The sequence below is a fragment of the Gekko japonicus genome, unplaced genomic scaffold (assembly GCF_001447785.1).
Source record: "Gekko japonicus isolate JY-2015 unplaced genomic scaffold, Gekko_japonicus_V1.1 scaffold479, whole genome shotgun sequence".
Taxonomy (NCBI): Eukaryota; Metazoa; Chordata; class Lepidosauria; order Squamata; family Gekkonidae; genus Gekko; species Gekko japonicus.
The window spans coordinates 359,987-382,891 of NW_015169185.1; positions in this window are offsets into that span (position 1 = coordinate 359,987).

Below are 22,905 nucleotides of genomic sequence, written 5' to 3' on the forward strand. Positions count from 1 at the left end.
CAGTTGTTTTTAATTTACTGTGACTGGCTTACAGTTAATCTTGGTATTTTCCTAGATTTTCATGTACAAAGGGGAGTTATTGGGAACCACTATTGTCATATCTTTTACAAAAAGTTACGATGTTTAATTATACCAATTTATTTGGGGGCATATAGAGCATGCATCATTGAAAAGAATGTCCAATCTCAATTTAAGGTTGCTAAAAGATTCTATTCAAAGTCAAATAAAAGAACTAGCTTGAAAAAGATCTCAGGCTTTTCTGTTACCAATGACAGAGTTTTTGATCCAAAGACTTTTGTAAAATGTTTGAGGATGACAATGAACTAAGTTCTGGGGATATACTCAACTACAATGCTGAAGAATGAAAAGTTAGAAAGATTATTATAATGTCATTTGGATTATTAAAGATGCTCTAAAATCTTATTTTATATTAGCCCTCAAAAGGGTTTCTCCATTTAAGATGTGTGTGCAGGCGGGGAGACATAAAGGCATCTCTCCCATTCATTAATTTTTGCTATAGATATATGAAGCAGCCTGCATAGGATCTGCTAAGTTGTGATTTACATTGACTTGTCTGTCAGATTCCCTTTTGAATTCAAGCTCCATTTTGAAGTTTCATAAGGAGCCAGTTCCTAAAGGCTGCAGTTGAATAAGCCTCTCCAGGTACACAATCTTTTGTGATATTTTAGTTAGTCCTAATAAAAGGCATTGCATGACATTTGTGTTTAGATTAACTACCTATTATATTTGTCATTTTTAAAAAAATATTTTGTTCTTATATTGCCTGTCTCTCTAATCATACTTTTAATTTTAAAAATTAGCATTCAGTAAAATTATTAAACAAAGTCTCCAATAAACTATAACTTGTTAACGATACTATAGCTTCTTCTGGGATCGTGCCAAATTGTAAACAGCTCCAACGTATGTAGACTTCCAACAGGAAATTAAATAACTGCCTTGCTGGAAATATAACCCAATTTATGATGGTCAAATGTGAGCTTTCCAAAACACAGAGAATTGAAGAAACAAAGTTATAGGAAAATATGAATGGAACACAAATTAATAATCACACCGCATGTCATATGTATTCTGCACTGCTCTAAAGTTGAAGGTCTTTAGAGACTTCATGTACCTATTTGTTAACAAATTATCAAGACAGACACAGGCAATTCTCTCACGCCTTTAGAATATTAAAAGTGGGGGACCCACAAGGTCTTGTGGTGGCAATCTCATCCCCCCTCACATACAGTATTTCTTAATTCCCTTCCTTGAAAGTCCTCATAGCCTCTCCCCTTTTCCTGTTGCGTTCTCTGTTTGCAATGAGAAATTTGTCTCAGCTTGGTATATGTTTTAATCATTATTTGCAAGTGACATTGCTGTAACTAGCCTTTTTGAAAGGCTGAGCATGTACTCACCAATAAATAACCACTGTCAAGATCCTGTCCTCATTTATCCTGAAATCTGAAATTAGAACTAAAGGGCTTATAATGCACCCTCCGACTTAAACTTTAGAACCTCTCAGTACAGAAAAAAATACTATCTTTTCTTGAAAGACCACAGGGTATAGTTCCAAGGCCCACCACCTCTCACTTCAGAAAAACAAGGTCTTTTTTTGGAGAATCTAAAGTCATATGAGCCAAAAATAATTGCTTCTCTGAATGCTGAGACAGCAAACACTATGCAGTTGTACAGAACTGCTTCTTCCTCGCTACACAATAGCCACACACACTTAACTGCCTAGTATTAGGGGATAATTTCTAGTATAATTTAGGAGCCTTGAAATTTAACAGCTGAAGGATTATGCCATCTCCATGCTCCACAGCTTTTCCCACCACAGTTCTAAATCTTATTCCCTCACACACATACACATGTTCTGCCCTGCAACTTCTCAAAACAAGAATACAGGTAAAGAAGGTGTTATTATTATAAGCAAATCATTTTTCCAGTTAGTTGATGGTATGCCATATTCTGAATATATGGCTTCTTTTAAGATGTCTATGTATGCTTGCTTATGTAAACTGAAGATGGGAGGCAATAATTTGGCTACATTTTACAGTTGATACCCAGTTAATCTTCATAGTAACATTTAGTCTGGTAAATACTAAATAGTAATAAACTTTCATGATTATGACTACATAAAAATACCAAATGGTACATATCTAGTAACATATGGAAGCACTACTATTAACACTGCTGTTCAACATGACATCACAGTCCCTATCCCATGATATCATCAGTTCAGCCCAATGAGTCTCAGGGATGATAGGGACCTGGCACCCCTTCCCCTGGGTGTACTTATAGATCAGAATGGCCCAATCAGCTGAGTCCAGAAGGGAAGACAATTTGCAAACTAAATGCAGATAGAAGAAATCACTCATAACACTACCATCAACCTGGTGTTCCCAAAGCAAAACTGGTCTGGGGAAAAAAACCTACCTGGTCCAACAGAGGCAACTTTATCCTATCTAAAACCAGTAGGGCAGTCCCTTCCAGAACATTTGCTTTTCTACCAGCATCACCTCTCATCTGGATTCAGTTTCAGCTTGTTCATCTTCATTCACTATCATATAATCTCATTCCAGAACCTTGAGGGAACTCTGACAAACTTTTCATCACACCTGGGGTTTTAATTTCACAAAATTCAATGTGGAATTCCTATTGCTACTTTTCTTAGCTTTGCTCTTTTTCTTAAGTGACTGCCCATCTTAGAGCAGACACAGAAGATGGCACACTATTTCTGCCCAAGATTACATGCAACCTCCAAACTGCCAAATACCACCTCTTTCAAGCATCTGACGGGAAAGAGCAGCAAGGTATTACTAAAATATCCCAACCCTAATATCCAGCTACTACTGATTAAGTATGAACTTTGAAGTGAAAAGAGTAATTCCAGCAGCCATAAATTGCCAGTACAAATACAACAAAGCAGAGCCAATTTGGCATACATTTTAATCTAGTCATGTACATACAATAAATTTATGTGTGTGTGTGTGTGTGTGCGCACACATATACATACATACACATACTTTAATTCACTATAAATTACAACATGCCAATAATAACTTTTATCAGTCTGCATTAAGGAGCTAGTTCAAGGAGATCAATATTTCAGGGACTTTCATTGGCAGGACAATAAATCCCAACCTTTTTTCATGGCCACTACGGCACGCAAAATAAACAGACAAATATAATTATTGGAAACAGCAGGGAACTGGGGTTTTTGTTCATTTTGCAGAGTTTAAACATTTTCTTTATAAAGGCAACTCAACTGCAATCCATGATGTTGCCCTCTGTTACAGTATCTTGAAGAAACTGTCAACCTGCCTGAAACAACCAGAAGTCTTTGCTTCATGTAAAATTATTAATACTGCTACCTTGTGTTTTGATACAGTAGCACCTTTCATTGATTCAAGGATGTGAATGTGTGTTACGCAGGTGGATAAATATTATTAGTGCCTATTTTACAAATTAGGAAAGGAGCACTTTAGCCAAGGTCAAATAGCCAGTCACTAACGGACTGGGGGCAGAGAAAGGAGTTTCCTGGATTTCCAGTTCTCCACTGAAGGTAACTGGAGATTGCAGTAAAGCACTAATTATTTATCAGAGTGTGTGATTAGTTCTGCTAACACCCTGGCTCTGTAAGTTACTACAACTGGTAACCTCAGAGTGAGATCCATCCACAGCCCCAATGCAGGAATTACACCATCAGCTCTTCCCTGCCTTCACTATGGCACTGCTGGACTGTGGAAGAACAATTATTTTACTTATGCATGGTTCTCACCTGTGTCCGAGATGTATTACTTCAGACTATAGTCAAAGCATGACTGAATGTTCCTCCAAACAAAGAGAAATCAGTTAAGTTAAAGGATTTTAGCTAGTCTCATTCATATCTCATTTTCAGAAAAGAACTATTTGTTTTTGTTTTTGTTTTCAGCTTTTTAAAAACTTTCTTTTTAATTGATATATTAATGTTTTATAATGGTATACGAGTTTTGCAGCAGCTATACATCAGTGCTGAATATGTATATAGATATGTATATTAAACATTTGCTATATAAAAAGCAATACAATAAATATATAAGTTAAAGCAACATCTTTGACGAGCGAGTTGAGGGTTGTCTTTCACTCTGTGATACTATTTATTAATGTAAATAGATGTTAAGTATAAAGTATTATTGAAAAGGAAAGGGAAAGAATAGTTGGTATGTTAATAATAAGAAAGCAATTGCTGGTAGATGGAAGTCGGAGGTGAGAGGTCTTGCGAGAGTATATGCTCAAGAAAAGGGGACCTTTTTCTGCAAAAGATGTTGTTTTGGGGAAGATGTCTGTTTGGTGAATGCGATCTGTGATTTTCTCTATTATTAAATAGTCCCATACTTTTGTGTACCAGCTGGATATTGTAGGGCTTGATGGAGATTTCCAGTGTGCCAGTATGGTCGTTTGCGCAGCAGTCAGCAAGCTGTGGATGAGGTCTGAAGGATCACACCCATGGCGAAAGAAAATCAGCTCTGGAGACAGTGATATTGTGCATCCTGTTATATAGTTGATTTGTATACGAACATTGTTCCAGAATTCCTGTATTTGGGGGCATCACCAGAATTCCTGTATTCGGGGGCATCACCACCAACAATCTGCATATGAACCATAATTACCGCATAATTACCACATAATTACCGCCTGCCTACCTGAGGGATTGCCTTTCCCTGTACGTTCCCCCGAGAGCACTGCAGTCTGGAACACAATACCGCCTCCCCCCCCTGGGCCTAGGGACACCAGGTTGGCAGTAACTAGGACCAGGGCGTTCTCCCTGGCGGTGCCAATGCTGTGGAACGAGCTCCCCAATGAGATTAGAGCTCTACGGGACCTCCAGCAGTTCCGTAGAGCTGTAAAAATCGAGCTGTTCTGCCAAGTGTTCCAATAAAAACTGATTGCTCCTGTGGGGCCGCACTAGCACTTTATTATAGGATGCCGCTGTATTTATTTATTTAGCCTAAGTGTATTTATTGAAATTGTATGAATTGTATTTTATTTTGTATTTGCTGGTTTTAAACTGTATGTTGGTTTTAAAATCTTTGTAAGCCATCCTGAGCCGCTTCGGCGGGAGGGCGGGGTAGAAATTTAATAAATAAATAAACATGGGATTTTGTGGGAGATATCATAACCAACTTTTTTGGTGTGAGATACCATCTCGATAAAATTTTGTAGGTTTGTAGCTTTACATAAGCCGAAGGTGAAGGAACAAATAGGTTGCACCAAATAGAGGCAGTGAACTCAATGCCGCAGTCTCGTGCCCATGCCATTTGATATGGTAGGGGCTTTGAGTTGGATTGTCGCTGTAATAAGGTGTACATTTTTTTGATAAGACCATGAGTATTTGTGGTATCACATTTCAGCATTGCTTCAAAGTCTGTTAGAGGAGAGTTCATCAATTCAGATAGATGTATTTGGGTGGTCATATGGTGCAGTTGAAAATAGTAGAACCACGGAATCTTATCATGTAATCTTCATTCTAAGAATATTTTTGGTGCAAGTTCAGTGTCCACCGATGATATTGGCTTGTCTCCAAGTTGGAGTTATTGAAGGATCTGCTCTAGGGGGGAACTAGGGTTGGTGGAAGAAAGTAGAGAAGCCTGAGATCTTTGGCACCAGCTTATGTTTCAGAGAGTCCCACACTTTGAGTAAAGTCGTGAGAAGAATATTGTCTTGAAGTTTGGGAGAGCGCATTTGTGGTTTTGTCCAGACTGTTTCTCGAAGAGTCAAGGGATGTAGGGTTGGGTCAAGTATGTTAACCCATTCCGCTTGTTTTCTGAGTTGTAGGATTTTAACAATGTTGGCTAAAAATGAAGCTTTATATTAAGTGGTTATATCGGGATATCCGAAGCCACCATATTGTGAATGTAATCGCAGTGTTTTGAATCCAATACGTGGACATTTGTGCTGCCATAGAAATTTGTTAAGGGTAGTCTGCCAGTGTTTCAATATCCTTGGGGCGATTTCAATGGGCAGTGCTCTAAATAAGAAAATTAATTTTGGGAGGATTAAGTGAAAGTGATCCTGCCAAGAGAATGATTGTTTTGACCATTTTTCAAGATCAGTTTTGATTTCTCGAAATTTTCAAAGGTGATTGTGTTTGAACAGGTATGTTAGAGAAGGTGTGAGTGATATTCCCAGGTATGGTAGCGGTTTATTGGTCCATTGGAACAGGAAAGTCTGTTTTCATTGTGATAGTCGAGATGAAGAAACATTCAGAGGCAGAATTGATTATTTAGTTTTGTTTATAGTTAGTCCTGTGGCTTTTCCAAAGGTTGAGAACTCAATTTGTATTCGGTCCAGCGATTCTTCTGGGTTGGTGATGTAAAGAAGCATGTTGTCCGTGAACACGCTCAATTTGAGTTCTTGGCCAGCTAGTTGGGCACCGTGAATCTTGGGATTATGTCTTATTGTGGTGGCTAGAGGCTCTAGGGCTATCACAAACAGTATGGGAGAAAGGTGGCATCCTTGTCTGGTTCCTCTATGCAATCGAAATACTTCAGAGGTTACCCCATTAACCCTCACTAGTGCTTTAGGACGGGAATATAGTGCTGCTATCATTTTGGTGAAAGTATCTCCAAAGTTCATATGTTGCAATAAAGCATGCAGGTATGGGAATTCCAGCGTGTCGAATGCTTTTTCGATATCTAAGGAAAGCAGTAATAATTCAGAGTTCTTTTTTGTATATGACGAGATAAGACTGAGGATTTTGTACGTGTTGTTGGTCAGGTCTCTACCTGGCATGAAGCCTGACTGGTCAGGATGGATATGTTCACAGTAATGAATTCATTTAGTCATTTGGCGAAGATGGCTGTAAATATTTTGTAGTCTTGATCAGGGATCATTTTGTAGAAAAAGAGGTGCAGGGTCTCATTAGCATAACTCATTAGCATAACTTATTTGCATATGCCTCGGCGCAGGCCAGGGAAGGTGGGGTGGGGCGCCCCGGAGGCCTTCCCTGAGCCCTGTGCCTCAGCGTGGGCCAGGGAAGGCAGGCTGGGGGGGTGCTCTGCAACTTTACCTGGCTGCTTCTTGCTCCGACTGAGGGCTGCTGGGAGCAGGGGGCATGGCTTGTTGCATGTGCCCGCCCCCTGGGCTCTTTACTGCCGGAGCTCTGCTCCTGTGCGCTCCTGCAGGAAATTACCCCTGGTCTTGATTCAGTAGTGATATTGGACGAAATGAGGCCTACTGATTGTAATACCTATCTACATTATGAATCTAATCATCCCAAATGCTTAAAAGCCAATCTACCTTATGGGCAGTATTTAAGATTCAAACATAATTCTTCTGAGAGTTTTGATTTTTTTAAAAGACAGCAGGGTGTTGGAACAACAATTAATTGCTAGAGGTTATCCTTGACACACTATCTGGGATTCCAAAGAGAGAGCCTTTAAAATGGATAGGAATTTATTGTTAAAGGATAAGATCAGAAGAGAGAGAAGAGGTATCTTTTGCAGTTTGGAATTTTCCCATCTGGCAGGACCTATAAAACATATTATTCTTCGAAATTGGCATTTAATTTCAGACCTGCCTGGTTGCCAGGATAAACCTATCATCTCTTATAGGAGATCTAAGAATTTAAAGAACATTTTGACAAAAACTGATGCTTTGAAGTTTAGACAGAAAAAGGAATCTTTACCTATAGGACATCATAAATGTGGCAATTGTGCCACCTGCTGTTTATGTCTGGAAATTTCTGAATTTGCACATCCTAGCACAGGGAATGTTAAACTTTATAATTTCACTAACTGTAATACTAGACATTGTATTTATTGTTTGATTTGCCTTTGCCAGCTTTTATACAAAGGATGTACAATGAGGCCTATTAAAACAAGAGTCCTGGAACATAAATCACGCCTTAAACATCAAGTGGCAGATGCCCCTTTAACTAATCATTTCTCCTCCATGAAACATGCTCCAGAAGACTTAAGATTCTTTGTACTTAAAGAAATTATAAATCATTCTTATAATAGGGTGGATATTAATAAACTTTTACATCAACAGGAGGCACGTTATATTTCTTTATTTAATACCCTGGAACCTAATGGTTTAAATCAATATAATGACTTATCATGTTTTCTGTGAATTACTGCATGTATACTCCTTTAATGTAAGGACAGAGTCTCAAAAAACTTATTTCTAATTCTCAAGCATGACTTTTGGTAGAGGACTGTGTCCCTTTAATTAGCCACGCCTTTTGTGCTCTATAAAACTTTGCAAGGCTAAAGAGTGACTGAACGTGCTTTTCACTTTGGAGGAGGTGTGTAGCTCATTAAAAAAATTGGCAGCATTCATTGAAAGAGAACTTTGGATTAAAACTTTGGGTAAGAACTTTTCACTTCTTTGAGACTCTGTCTAATATGAGATTACTAGCATTGTAACCTATTCTGTTTCTGCTATCTTGTATGTTAGTATGTGACAACCTTGTGCTGAAAATTGTTGAACTCCCTGAGGAAGATTCTGAAACAGAAGGATATCTGGACCTCTGTTGGAGGAAGACAGAGCACATCTTATAAAGAGACTTTAAGGAGTCCTCCCTTTTGAAACTTTTATTTAACAGAGGAGGACTATTATTAATTATAAGGTTGTACAATAGCTTTTGAGATTCTTGGAGATGATATTTGATATTTTTGATATCTCTTATATTGTGAATTGTGATTAAAATGATTAATTATATATGTAGAAATTATTGTAAAATATTTTTCAAAAAATATAAAATTATTTATGATATATTATAATCATCTGTGCACGGTACTTGTTGCATGTTGGCTGTCAGGTGTGGGTGATGAGCTGGACTAAGATGAGTTTCTTGGAGAAATTCTATGTTTGAATGTAGTTTGGAAAGATTTTGTAATATCCTCTTCATTTAATCGGATTTTGAAGACCTCACACGTTCAGGGAGGAAATGTTTAAAGTTTTGTTCATGTTTTCAGTAAACAAGAGTGTATTCCTGAAATTGGTAGTTAGAATGGATTAAGGATTGGGGAAGAGCAGTGCCAAGGGGTTGTGTATAAAGTATAAATAATAGGTGTAGTGAAAGAGGGATTTTTAAATTATTATTATTATAATTATTATGGAGTGCAGTAAAATGCAGAGGAAAGCGAGCTGGAATATAAATAGAAAAAACGTACAACAGTTGAGTAGAATGTTCTACAAACTTAATACAATAACTTATTGAAAAACTGAATGCGTTAGTAAGTTTGGTAGTCGTATAGTAATATAGTTGGTAAGTAAATTTATATGAACTATGAACACATAAACACTGAAATCAAGTAATTAAATATTTGAAGATTGTTAAGGTTTTAGAAAAAAGTTTGGGTTTTTATTCTTATTTAAAAAACAAAACTGTGATTCTATAAAAGAGAAGTTTTTTAAAAAAACGTATGCTTGTGTGTGTGTGTGTGTGTGTGTGTGTGTAAACCATCTCCCCTATATTGTTTAATAAAATGTATCTATAAATGAAATTCCCCCCCTGAAAATCAAGGGCAAAGAGATTAAGGTGTTTGTAATGATTTCATGTTTAACTGTGTGTGTGTGGCTTTAAAAGTTTGGTTTGCATGGCTGTGATGATAATCTAGAGTACTGGAATTAGGCAAGTGATATGATTGGTGAGTGACAGAGAGGGGGAGGGGTTTTGGAATGGATGCTGTGTGGAGGATTTGAATGTCTATCAAGGGGGTCAGTTAGAGATGACAGTTGAAGAAGACAGTTAGAGAGTTAGTTAGTTCTGAAGTCTGAGAGAGAGACAAATCCCTGTGTGGGATAATTTGGTTCTGTGTAGTAAAAGAGTTAAGCAGTTTGTTCATTTTAAGGTCTGAGAGAGAGAAGTCTTGTGTGTGTTATGAAAAGTTGAAGTATAAAGAAACAGTAACCGTATATGGCCTAAAGGGAAAAAAGTGTTACAAAGTTACATGCCCAGATCCCTGACAGTGGGAGAGAAAAGTGTGTGAAATATCAATAAATCTACTTTTATTTAAGATACCAGTTCTGAAAGAAATTCTTCCCAGGAAACACATAGACCCTTGTGAACGCCTAAACCCTCCACTTACCTACCCAGTGACAGAAATATTATATTATAGAGGTTTGGAAAGCCTTAAATTTCCTGGTGGCAGCCGGAATATCCAGGAGAATAAAATATAAAGAACACTTTTAAAGTAAAACCAGACCTCCCCAGTTAAGGGGTCATCACAGTGTTAAAGAACATACCATTTGAAATAAGGAAGAAAAGGCATAAATATAAAGACTTGGTCGCATTCTTACAAAAGAAACAAATTGTCTACAGATGGATTTATCCCGAAGGGGTCAACTTTAAGTTTGCAAATGGAAAAGAAGACACCCTGGAAAAAGCAAATGAATTCCTGCACCTGCACAGTTGTCCTGAGAAGGAAGATGGAGATGGAGTAGAGCCATCTTCTGGTGAAGAATCAGACTCAAATTTAGGGGCTGTGGCCCCAAAACGAGGCTAGATTGAGGAAGCCAAAAGATAAAAAATGATTTGTTATTATAATTCTGAAGTTTAAAGAATGTTTAAAATAAGATTTCTTAGACTCTTTAAAAAGTCATAATAGACTATGTTCAACTTGGAGTGGAAGTTTGAAAAATGATGAACATGTTCAATTAATTTATATGAATATTTAGCTATATAAGCTTGTAATCTTGTTAAAGCAGTTTGTATGACACCCACTCTTGGGGTTTTAGAGGTTTATTTACTTTATCCTATAGTGTGTAGTCCCTTTCCCTTTTTTTCATGTAGTGTTTAGTTTTAGAAAATGCAATAAAAAAATCCCCTTCGGGGGGCAAAAAAAAAGAAAAGAAAGAAATGTCCCCAATTAATTTAGGATTTTTTTCCATTAGCAATCACTAAGAGACTTAATCAGTTGAATGTGTGTAAGATGATTAATAAAGATTGGTTGATGTGAATACCTGAAGAGTGTGGTGCAGATGTATAATATTTAATGGAAATAAATAAATAAATATCACACAGGAAATAGTTACAGATTGCTGCAGTCTAGAAGTGTCTGTTTAGTTTAAGGGATAGAGGATAAATTTTAATATTAAAGAAGGGAGAGGGAGAAACAGGAAAACCTCTAAATTTAATAATAAACCAACAGGGGTTAGAGAGCAATCCAAAACCAACTCTCCTCCCTCCCCTCCCTCCAACCTCCCAAACAAGCTTTAACATTTGTAACATAAAGAAATTTCCAAACCATTACTCAATCTATGTATAAGCAAACTGGTTATAGCATTTGTATTGAGAAGAATCCAGGGCTTTTCAGGCAGACCGGATTGGGATCTTGCTGCTCTTCTGGGATGAGGGTGACTGATCTAATTTTCGCTTTTGGGAAAGTATGTTAATATCTGCAGGCATAGGGATATGCAGATTAAGAAGCAGGGCTCGTCCAGTGTCAAGATCCTCTGCCTGTAGAAGCTTGTCATTGTGTTTAACTTGAAGTTTTACATAGTCCTTCCACTTGTATTCACAACGTGCCTGACGGAGGGCTTCTGTGATAGGTTTTAAGTTGAGACGCCTGTTCAGGACTTCCGGGGGGAGATCCAGGAACACCGAGATAGGATCTCCATTAAAAGTCAGTGATCCTCGTGTTTTGGCTATCTCTAGGATTTTTCTTTGGGACCGGACATCAGGAATGATTGCAAGTATATCTCTGGGTCTGCGTCTCTTGGGGTTGTGAGGCTGACCTAGGCGGTATGTGTTAGAGATATAAGGCGCTATTCCTTCTTCTAGATTTAATTCTCGTGAAAGCCATGTCATTAAAAATGGTGGTAGGTCGACATTGTGAGTAGCCTGCTCATTGATGCCTTTAAATTTCAAATTGGTTTGACGCATGGAGATCTTTAGCTATAAGACACGTTGCTGAAGGTGGTCATTTTCATACTGAAGTGTACGGCATTCTTCTTGTAGCACTGTGCAAAGGTCCAAGTCACATTCGGCTTTTTGAGAAGCCGTATTAATGGTTATTTTGAGATCTGCCAGCTGATTGGAAAGAGTCTTGATAAGAGCAGTCATATTAGTGAAAAGCCTTTGCTCCATATTATTAAGAAGAGTGGCCATGGCTTCATCTGTACGCAGGGGTAATAGCGGGCTTACCGAGTTGTTACTGGTCGCCATTTTAACCGTTTCTGTAGCTTCCCATTGGTTTTTGTCAGTGCGGGAATAAAAGTCGGAGATTTGTTTGTTGTTTCGTGAAGTTAAATGATTTTTGTTTGAATGTTGTTTGCCCATGCTAAAACAAGCTAGAAATTGGTTAGGATGATGTTTTAGGTAGGTTTAAAGGGAGAGGAGCATCGGAGCTCTCGAATTAGGCATCCATCGCTACTGTTGCCAACGCCACGCCCTCTTGTTTTTGTTTTAATGGAAGAAGCATCTATTTTTCAAAATGGTTAACTTTATCCAAAGCAAGAGTGGCAATATTAACCAAAGTGCTAGAGATGAGTTAAATACAGGGACTTACAGTAAAAATAGTATTTTTACTAAACTCCAGTCTTCCATATTTGCTTAGCTTCCTGCAATACTAGAATAATGTCACAATTTCTGACACAACACTGAGGAGAAGAGATTTACAGCATGACCCCCACACACATGTGGCTCAGAAGCATGTCTGGTTGTGTTCACTGAAGTTTGCTCCCATGTAAATTTGCAATAAAACTGTGATCTTAGTAGCAGAGGGAGACCATAGTTTGTAGAAACTATTGCATAAAGAAATACACACCACTATACAAAAATATTGGTTCAAAATTTCAAAAATACTGTAAACTAATGTAATAGCAAAACCAAAGCCTTCAAAATATCACATGAAACTGGTTTGCGCATCCATCAAAGAGGTCAACAGAGAGGACTGGAGAACATCTAAGAGTCTGCTCACTCATTAGGGAAGTTCTGTTAAGGTGTTCATTGTTGTAACTGAGAAACACTGCAAGCAGAAACAACCAAAGTTAACTTTTTCAGGTTATATACTGACCAGAACAACTGGCTCAAAGAACACTTTGGACAGCTTTCCCTCTCTCTGTGTCTTTGTTAAACCTCCACTTGATTTCAAATACTTTGTTATCCATTGGAAGTCTGACAAACCAAACAATATGATGGAAAACCTTGGTGAATCAACCAAGTACCATTTAACTTGGTAGATTCAAGGCACCAAAGTTCACAGGTCTATATGATCCTCACAGGAGCTAGCTATCAGTCATACAATATGAATAATAATTACTGTGAAACACAATAAGACCATTTTACTTTGAACAAAACCATAAACACTCAAAAGGATGCAGAAATAACCTCAAGGCCACAGTCAAACAAACACATTTTTGTGGACTAAAATGAATCTTTTCATTGAACAAATTGTTATCAGGCCAGTATAAACAAAGAAGGCCACACAGACAACCAAAGAAAGCAACTATTTCCCATTCTGGAGAGCAAATTCCCTGAACTGAAATAAAATAACTTAGGATTTTGGTTTTAATATAATTTTCCCTCTGGTTTTAATATAATTTCCCCTCTAAAGAATAAAGCAAACAACAATAACAACCTGTTTAGAACACTGCTCACTTGTACCCAGTTGAATATGTGATTAATGTGATAACATTTTGAGAGATACAGGCCAATTTTTTAAAATACAAAATGTGTATTCCATGTTTACATTAAGCCAGAAATAATCTATATTACATTATGAGGAACTTTCATGTCCTTTTAAACTAACGAATTGTTTAAAATATTGCAAACTTTATAGTCCGGTCTAGAATAAACTAGAGACATTGTGTACCCAGACTGACCGCCATCTATTTGGGTCTGTTCTTAAAAGAAAGAAGATTAATCCTATTAAGATATAAATCCTGTTAAGATATCTTTAAAGCCATGCTTGCACTGAAGGAGCTCTTCTTCAAGTGGTGTGTTAAATGCTGTTACTTTGGTGTGATGGGACCTCTCTCTAGTCGTGCTTTCTTGTCCTCACACATATTGAGAATATCACTCCTATTATGCATAGCTGGTAGACTCCCAGCAAACTTAATGCTAACACCTGCAAAGGGCTACGGCTAGAGTACTGTAACATGAAGTCTGTGGAGTTGCCCAAGAACACAACTCAGAAACTTTGTACTGAATGCAGCTGTTCATTTGTTCATAAAGATGTTGAGCACATTACATTTCCAGATTAAACTCAGGGTGCTGGTTAACTCAGGGTGCTGGCTTTAACCCTTAAATTCCTACACAGCTTGCAACTTACACACCAACACTTCAATTGAGCTTCTCAGATCAACTGTTGCTTGTTGTTTCTGTTCTCAAGACTGTTTGCTCTACTGGTGACCACGGTGTCTGTTATGCCATTGGTTTTTCCCAGCCGTTGCCCCCATCTTGTGGAACAGCCTCCCTGAAGAAGTGAAGAAAGCTCCAACTTCACCAAATTTTCCAAAAGAAAAGTAAAGCTATTGTTTTTCAGAGGGCATTTTTGGCTGATTCTTTTATAGAAATGCAGTATTATTTGAGGATTTTTGTGAATAGTATCTGCAATTATGACTACATTTTGGTTGTTTTAACTATATAGCCATTTGGTTTTGTTAACTGCCTTTGGACATACTGAAATAAACATTCTGCCCTTCTTCCTTAGAGCTCAGATACGTTTTTCAACTGACAAATTGTCCTGTGTTATACTGCAAGAAAACCGAGCAATGATTTCTTGAAACTGTGTTTCCTGCCTCCAAAACACTGGAGATGTTATTCCTTCCAGTTAATTTTAACTTTCCTTTGTAACACTCTCAAAGAATGACTTCATAAAGCAAAGTGTCTGTCATCAATAGGATAAATGCCAGATCCTTACTTCACTAATTAATAGGGAGGAATTAGAGTTAATAGCACATACTCATTTCAGAACATGAGGAATTTTGTTTTTCAGCCATGTCCTTTCAAGAGGGAGAAATTTATATAAAAGCCAAAAAATGAGGTGTTATGTATGCATACTCTTAATGCTCTGAATGGTTCATACGGTTCCTTTGACAGGTTACATATGTAAGTCTAACCTCTTCACTAATTACATTTAATAGATACACACTTAATCTCCTTACTTGGAAAGTTACCCTTAGGTCTTTATTATTTTACAGGATTATCTGAAGTAATTCCAAGAGTTTATGCAGTACAACTGGCAATAAACTGTAGTATGGAAATACAGCTCTTTATGAGATTCTACAATAACTAATTCAAAAATGGAAGGCTTCAAAAGCACTGCGTCTTCTGAATTCCCGAGCTTGAACACCAGAGTCCTTATTTGAACTACTTCATAGGAAAGTTGGGTTAAGTAGCTTTATTCTAAAAATGCTGAAGAGGTCTTGCATCCCATGAATGAATCTCAACAGTGTTACTCTCTAATTGGTTCAGGATAACAGTAGCTTACAAACAGCTTAATGAATACATGAAATCAAAACTTGTACAGAGGTCATCTTTTCATACCACAATTCTTCCCATCACAAAAAGAGAGAAAATTTAGATCTTTACTCAGTTCTTCACTTTTCGATGCTTCCGAACATGCATCTACACAAGTGAAACTTGAAGGTGTAAATCACCGTGTGGCACCTGTGGCACCTCATTTAGGATACAAAATAGTCCATAGAGCACCAAGATAGGACAGCAGGGGAGAAAGGAAAAAAGTAACTGAACGTCTTCCCACACAAAAGATTAAGGCCATGCCAGAATTCCCTGAAAACAGCCTACAATCCAGCTAGCAGGCATGAGGAAGCTCTAGAAGCATTATGTATTTTTTTAATTACTTATTATTTTAAACACGTATTAGCCACCTTCCTTCCTCAAGGCAGCTTACAAACACAGATAAAACATATCAGATGTTGTTGTTGTTGTTCAGTCGCACAGTCGAGTCCGACTCTTCATGACCCCATGGACCATGAAGTGTCTGTAGTAAGGACAGCGTCATACTCAGGAACTCCAAAGGAAATGCCCTGGGATAAATGGTCATGAGAGAGCCACCATGACAAAAATGGACAACAGGTCAAGGAATAGAAAATCTAGGCCATTGGGCATGGAAACCCACTCTATAATAGAACAACAGGACAGAAACCAGAGCTGTAGGGGTCACATATGTAACCTGGCAAGGGGCAACATTGCCACTGTAGAAGCCATATACCCAAAAGGCAGAGGATTTTCTGAACCAATTGGAGTTAGTTCAATCTAAACTGTCTAACGAAAACATCAGCTTTTATTTGGGCACGTCTATTTTGGTAGCCAAATCAGATTCTCCAATATGTATTCAGCTGAATAAATACCTGAAAAATACCTATAAGGCTTTTTCAGCTTTTTATTCAGCTCGGTATATACCGAGCGCACCCCCCTAGATGTAATACAGACAACAAGAACCTATCTGAAAAAGCCATTTTGTCAACAGGAAGGAAAGTGACAGAATCAACAGTAAAAGCAAAGTGACAGAAGATGTGATATACATATACAAGAACAGGGGTCGTTTGGGGCCAGAGCCCGCCCTGGCAGCCCTCCCCCCGTGCTCCTTTTTTCTAGAGTTGTGCCGCACAAGCGGTGCAATGTTTCCATTATATTCTATGGGGCCATAGAATATAATAGAAACATCGTGCTGCCTCTGTGGCGTGACTCCTGTAGAGAGGGCGGGGGGGCTCTAGGGGAGCCTTCCTCGGCTCGCCTGCTGTCTCCTCGGCCCTTCCTGGCTCGCCCACCAGGCAGGCAAGCAAGCCAGGAGGGGGCGGGGCAGGCTCTAAGAGCTTTCCTCGGCTCCCCTGCTTGGGCCGGTGAACTGAGGAAGGCACAGGGAGGCATTTAAATGTCTCCATGCTCTCTCCCTGGCCCTTCCTGGCTTGCCTGCCAGGCAGGAAAGCCAGGAGAGGGCAGGGGCGGGCTCTAGGAGCCTTCCTTGGCTCGCCTGCTTGGGTGGTGGAGCCGAGGAAGGTATGGGAAGGCATTTAAATGTCTCCCAACTCTCTCCCTGGCCCTTCCTGGCTTGCCCGCCAGGCAGGTGAGCCAGGAGGGGGCGGGGCGGGGCGGGCTCTAGGAGCCTTCCTCAGCTCGCCTGCTTGGGTGGTGGAGCCGAGGAAGGCACGGGGAGGCATTTAAATGTCTCCCTCCTCTCTTCGAAGCCCTTCCTGGCTTGCCCACCAGGCAGGCGAGCCAGGAGAGGGCGGGGGGGGGGTTTCCAGAAGCAGGCCGGCTGGGGAAGCAAAAAAGGGGAGGGAGGCATATTCAAAAACCTCCCCTTCCCTTCCCCAGCTGGCGTGATCTTTCCATTGTATTCTATGGCCCCATAGAATATAATGGAAAGATGACTCTAGAGAGAAGGGGTTTAAACTTTAAGCCCCTTCTTTCTTCGTCGTCCCCCCGCCCGCCTTGGCAGGACAGCTGGGGAAGGGAAGCCTCCCCCCCTTTTTGCTTCCCCTTCTGACATCACTTCCGGTGGTGTCAGGGGGCGTGACATATCCTAACGAGCTATTATGCTAATAGCCTATTAGATATGCTAATGAGCTCCTGCAGCTCTTTTTCTATGAAATGACCCCTGCACAAGGAGAATGATATTACATATTTAAAAAGAAAGCCTCCCCTACAACATGGGCTTCATCTAATATTTTTAGGCTAAAAAGTATGCCGTTTCGATTCAAAACCTCTTCTGCAATCAAGAAACTCGATGTAAGAGGAAGAAACATATAGATCTATCCCCTGTAGTTGTATTGCCCATAGGGATATTGTGTGGATATATCCTAAAGATACAGCCTTTTGATCAATGAAATTTAACAGGCCTACAATCCAACAATGTCACCAGCTTCATTCCCCTAGATTCTACTGATACCATACCACCTTGATACAGCAAGGCACAATTTTGAAAACAATGCCAATCCTTATACTGACAGACCATAAAGTAAAAAACAAATACTCCTTCAACTTATTTCAGTATGCAGCGAGAAAGATTGGAATGTGGCATTCTTAACCCCATGGGGATTTGCTCAGTGAGGGTTTATTCACCGAGGGTTTATCCAGATGTCTTCAGTATCAGAGAATCTAGTGATTAGCAATTCTGTAACATGTTAGTATTTGCATAAGAATGCAGTATGTAGACTGGCTTCTATTAACCAATTATTATCCAATGTATATGATTGCCCAACAAAAGCTTCAGGAATGAAAGTAAGATAGGAACAAAAACAATCTGACACCACAAGAATTCCTTCCTGCTGCAAACCTTAAGGCTACAGTACCAAACTGTGGCCAGCTCTTTTCACCAGTCAAAAGACCACAGGCATCACTGCACGAATCCACTGCAAAGAAAACTTTGGCCACTATAATACTGCTTTTATAGAACAAGAACCTCTCAAACCTTTTTAATAACCAAGACAAAACAGATGCGTAGTTCAAATAAGTGGCATCCTTTCATGTGGACGAAAGCTTAGCCAAAAGCTTCCAAGTGTGATACTAAATTAATCTAAAGAGTCTGTGCATGGGTTGTCTTCTGTAAAATGGGCTTAAAATAAGAATCCTCCTGATGGTATTCATGCCACTCTAAGAATACCAATATGCGTTCCACCTCAGTAATAACTATCAGATGATTTAACTTCACCAATCCTCGTGAAATTAAATCTAAACTTCCTGAATTCTTGAATGGTTATTAAAAAGCAGGCTACTTGCAATGTATCAACAGAAAATAAACACATTTTATTTTATTTATTCATTTAAAATATTTCTATCCCAACTTTCTACCCAAATAGGGTCCCCAAGGCAGTGAACATGAAAACATTTAAACAGCTTTTAAAATAATATATAAAACAATTCAATAAAAACATACACATACACTAACACACAACACCAGAACAAGGAGGAGGGACAGTAATAGTTATTGGAAGTATGCCAAACAACAACAACAAAATTCTTCACTCACTGATGGAAGACAACGACAGAGGGAGACCGATGAATCTCCCAGGGAAGGGAGTTTCAAAGTTTTGGTGCAACAGCTAAGAAGGCCCTTTCTCAAGCTACCACCCATCTAGCCTCACATGTTGGGGGCACCAGAAGCAGAACCTCTGAAGATGTCCAGAGTTGACAGGTAAGTTCATAAATGAGCTGGCTTGTCATATAGTCAGAACTCTGATCTAAGTGGCATCATCACTAAGACATGATGTGATGAAGGATGTAACAGGAATACAAGTCTAGACCTTGGCAGAAGCACAGCTCAGGAAAGGGGAGATTGCTGGTTACCAGCAGGAACCTCTGACAGTTGTGTGGCCACACCCCACAATGCTGTATTTGACATGCTCTCTGGGAAGACAGAATAAGCATTCTAATCATTTCAGAGCTGTAAAAAACGTGATGATTTTAAGAAACCTGTTGGATCTCTTATGCAAAGATACATTATTACTAGTCAAGTTGCTAGGTTTCTTCTAGCTGCCTTGAGGTTATGGGAACAGTTTTCAAACAACCTTGGATAATATCTCCCTTTCTCCCTGCTACCTACTCTTTTCTCCCCACCAGTTGTGTTTTTCAGTTATGCAATTCTTTGTTCTTTTCCTCCTGCCTCATTTTACCTCTACATGTTTGTAATTAATGCCTAATAAAGGTTTTTGAATTCAACTGAATTGAATTTGTTGACTGTTAATAGAAAGGCCCTAATGGCCAGTCATATACAAGTGAGTATAAGACAACAGCCTTAGTTTCTGTAAGCAGGTGAGGATTTCAACCTTAAATTCTAACTAGTTAGGTAAATTAACATACACCATGCAAAGGGAAGAGTCTACCTCGAGATAATGATGGCAACAGTAGTCCCTTTGATCGTCAATCTCATCCCCCAATTTCCTCATTTCCCCTACATAGTAATGTAGCAACTTGAAAATCAGGGCTTTTTTTTTTTTTTAAAGGTGACAGAACTCTCAAAAGTGAAATGAAGTTTCCAATCTGTATGCTGAAAACTCATAAACCGTTAAACATTTTTAAAACAATTTTGTTGAAGAGGTTCCGGAACAGTGTTCTGACACGTTCCCCCAGAAAAAAAGCCCTGAAAATACATGGTAACTTAAACAAGGTATAACCTTTCCATAAATTAGAAATGCCAACAGAAGCTCACTGTTTCATTATTGTGATTAATAACATCCTATTCACTTCTACTGATCAGAATCTTTGTCACACAGGAGTAGGAAAAACAGAGTGGAAATTACCTAGGAATTAATTCCTCATGTCTTCCTTGGTAGCATTAACACTTGAGAGATAACTGTCCGTTACCTTCATATAAATGCATCTGGAACTTCACTAGGAGGATGAAAGGAGTTTAGGATAATTTTGAGCTGTGGAAAAGAAGTCAGTATTCATTTTCCCTTTGTGCTTACTGCTGTGCTCTAAATTTCCCCTTCCTGAAGTTGTTTTATGCTATAAATGGGACAGTAGGCAATGGTTAATCAGCCAGTTACCTGTAGTGTTCATCAGACAGTGAGGGTTAAAAATTGATATAGGTTACACACTTGAAGACTTAATATGGCATAAACATTTCCCATAAATTTCATTCACCAGTTGCTACCCAGTGACATCTAGTCAACACCATACTACATAAATATATTTACAGAAGTATCTTGGAAGTTCCATTATGGAAAACATATGGAGAATTCATTCAATGGGCCATGTATATTCTGAAGATGCATGACTAGATGCTGATTCAAAAGTTGTGTTCCTTACTTTTCTGATCCATTCCTGATATTTGTCTTCTCTCATAAACATACCAAAAATATGTTCTACTTCAGCTGTTTACAAACCCCTTGGTTTACTGTGGGGCTGCAGATGATGAAAAAAACAGGGGAGAAAGCTAGAGAAAGACTCAATATGAATCTGAAGAGGCATGAACTAGAGTGCATTTTAAAGCCTACTCCATGTTGATGATGGTGGCAATGAAACAGTATTTCTCTGCCACTACTGCATCCTCACAGTATAGACCTGTAGAATTCTTCCGGGTGATCAGACTATTGGGTTCTGGCCTACAGGAGGAAGTGGACTGTTCTGCAGCCTACTGTGATCATTCTGCTAAGTGCTTTGTGGAAAAAAATCTCTTGCATTCATTCCAACTTGATCTCTACATTAGTAGCAACAGGATTGGATGGTTTCAGGGTATCGATTTGTCCAGTTTTATGGGATACCTTTCAGCTTGTGCTGTCTGAGGATGTGGACAGGATTCTTGGACGTTTGAGACCTACCTGCTTGTACAACCCTTGCCTCTCCTGGCTGCTTAAATCTGCTGGGGAGGGGACTAGAGGACTGGGTCTGGGAGACAGTAACTGCCTCCCTGAGAGATGGAACGGTTGCTCTTGCCTTGAAGCGGACAGTGGTACATCCACTCCTGAAGAAACCTACTCTGGACCCAGGAGAGTTAAACAACTACCATCCAATCTCAAATTCTTCAGCAAGGTGACTGAACAAGTGGTAGCTGGCCAGCTTCAGAGATTTCTGAATGAAGCGGATTGTTTAGATCTGTTATGATTTGGTTTAAGGCCTGATTATGGGACTGAAATGACTTTGGTCGCTCTGGTGGATGAAATGCACCAGAAGATGGATAAGGAGATTGTGACCCTGTTAATTCTCCGGGACCCCTAGGCAGCTTTTGATACCATTGAGCAGGGTATCCTTCTGGATCACCCTTCAGGACTGGGACTAGGAGGCACTGTTCTGTGGTGCATCCAGTCCTACCCTGAAGGTAGGTTTCAGAGTGTGGTATGGCAACTGTTGCTCTGTTCCTTGGCCTCTGGCCTATGGGGATCCCCAAGGTTCCATCTTATCCCCCATGTTTTCTCAACTTCTATGTAAAACCACTGGGAGAGATCATTCAGAGATTTGGGCTGAGTTGCCATCAATATTCAGATTACACTCAGCTCTATCTCATGCTGTCATGGGAGGCTGTGGAAACTGTGAACAGGTACCTGGAGGCATGTTTTGGAATAGATGAGGGCTAACAAACTGAAACTGTTACAGGTGGGGGAAGATCTGACTTAGGAAATGGGTTATCCCCCATTCAGGATAGGGTTGCACTCCCCCTAAAGGAGCAGGTTCACAGCTTGGGGGTGCTCCTAGACCTGGCTTCCTGTTGGAAAGGCCAGTGATGCCTTTCATCAGCTTCGACTGGTGAGCCAACTACAGCCCTTCCTGAGCAGAAAAGTTCTCGCCACTGTACTGCATGCCCTGGTAACCTCTAGATTTGATTACTGCATACATTTTACATGGGGCTGCCCTTGAAGACAGTCCAGTAGTTGCACTTGGTACAGAATGCTGTGGCCAAACTGCTGACTTGAGTGGTTTGTGGGGACCATATAATTCCAATCTTGTTCCATTTACACTGGCTTCCAAGTTGCTTCCAGGCTCAATTCAAGCTGCTGACCAAAACCTTTAAAGCCCTGTATGGCCTGGGACCAACATACCTTAAGTACCACCTTCCCCTGTATGAACCTACCCATTCATTCTGGTCATCTCTGGAGGCCCTGCTTTGTTTGCCTCCACCATTAGAGGCTAGATGGGTGGCAACCTGAGAGAATTCCCACCCCAGTGAGATTCATCTATCTCTCTCTATTGGTGTCTTTTGCCAGTGGGCAAAGACTTTTTTGTTTTGTTTGGCATATCCCCAGTAACTGTTATTGGCTCTCCTGTTATTGGCTTGGATACAGTTTGTAGGGATGGGCACAAACTGAATTATGAACTGAAATTCGTCACAAACCAGGCTTGGTTCATGGTTTGCAAACCTCAGTTCATGCCATCCCACCCTCACGAGCCCCCATGTACCTCCCATGAACCTCCCAGGTGGGTTTGTGTGGTTTGTGTCGGCAGACATACTGGTGCCAGCAGCACTTGGAGAAGGCATTTGAAGAGACCACATCGCTTGAAAAACTGTT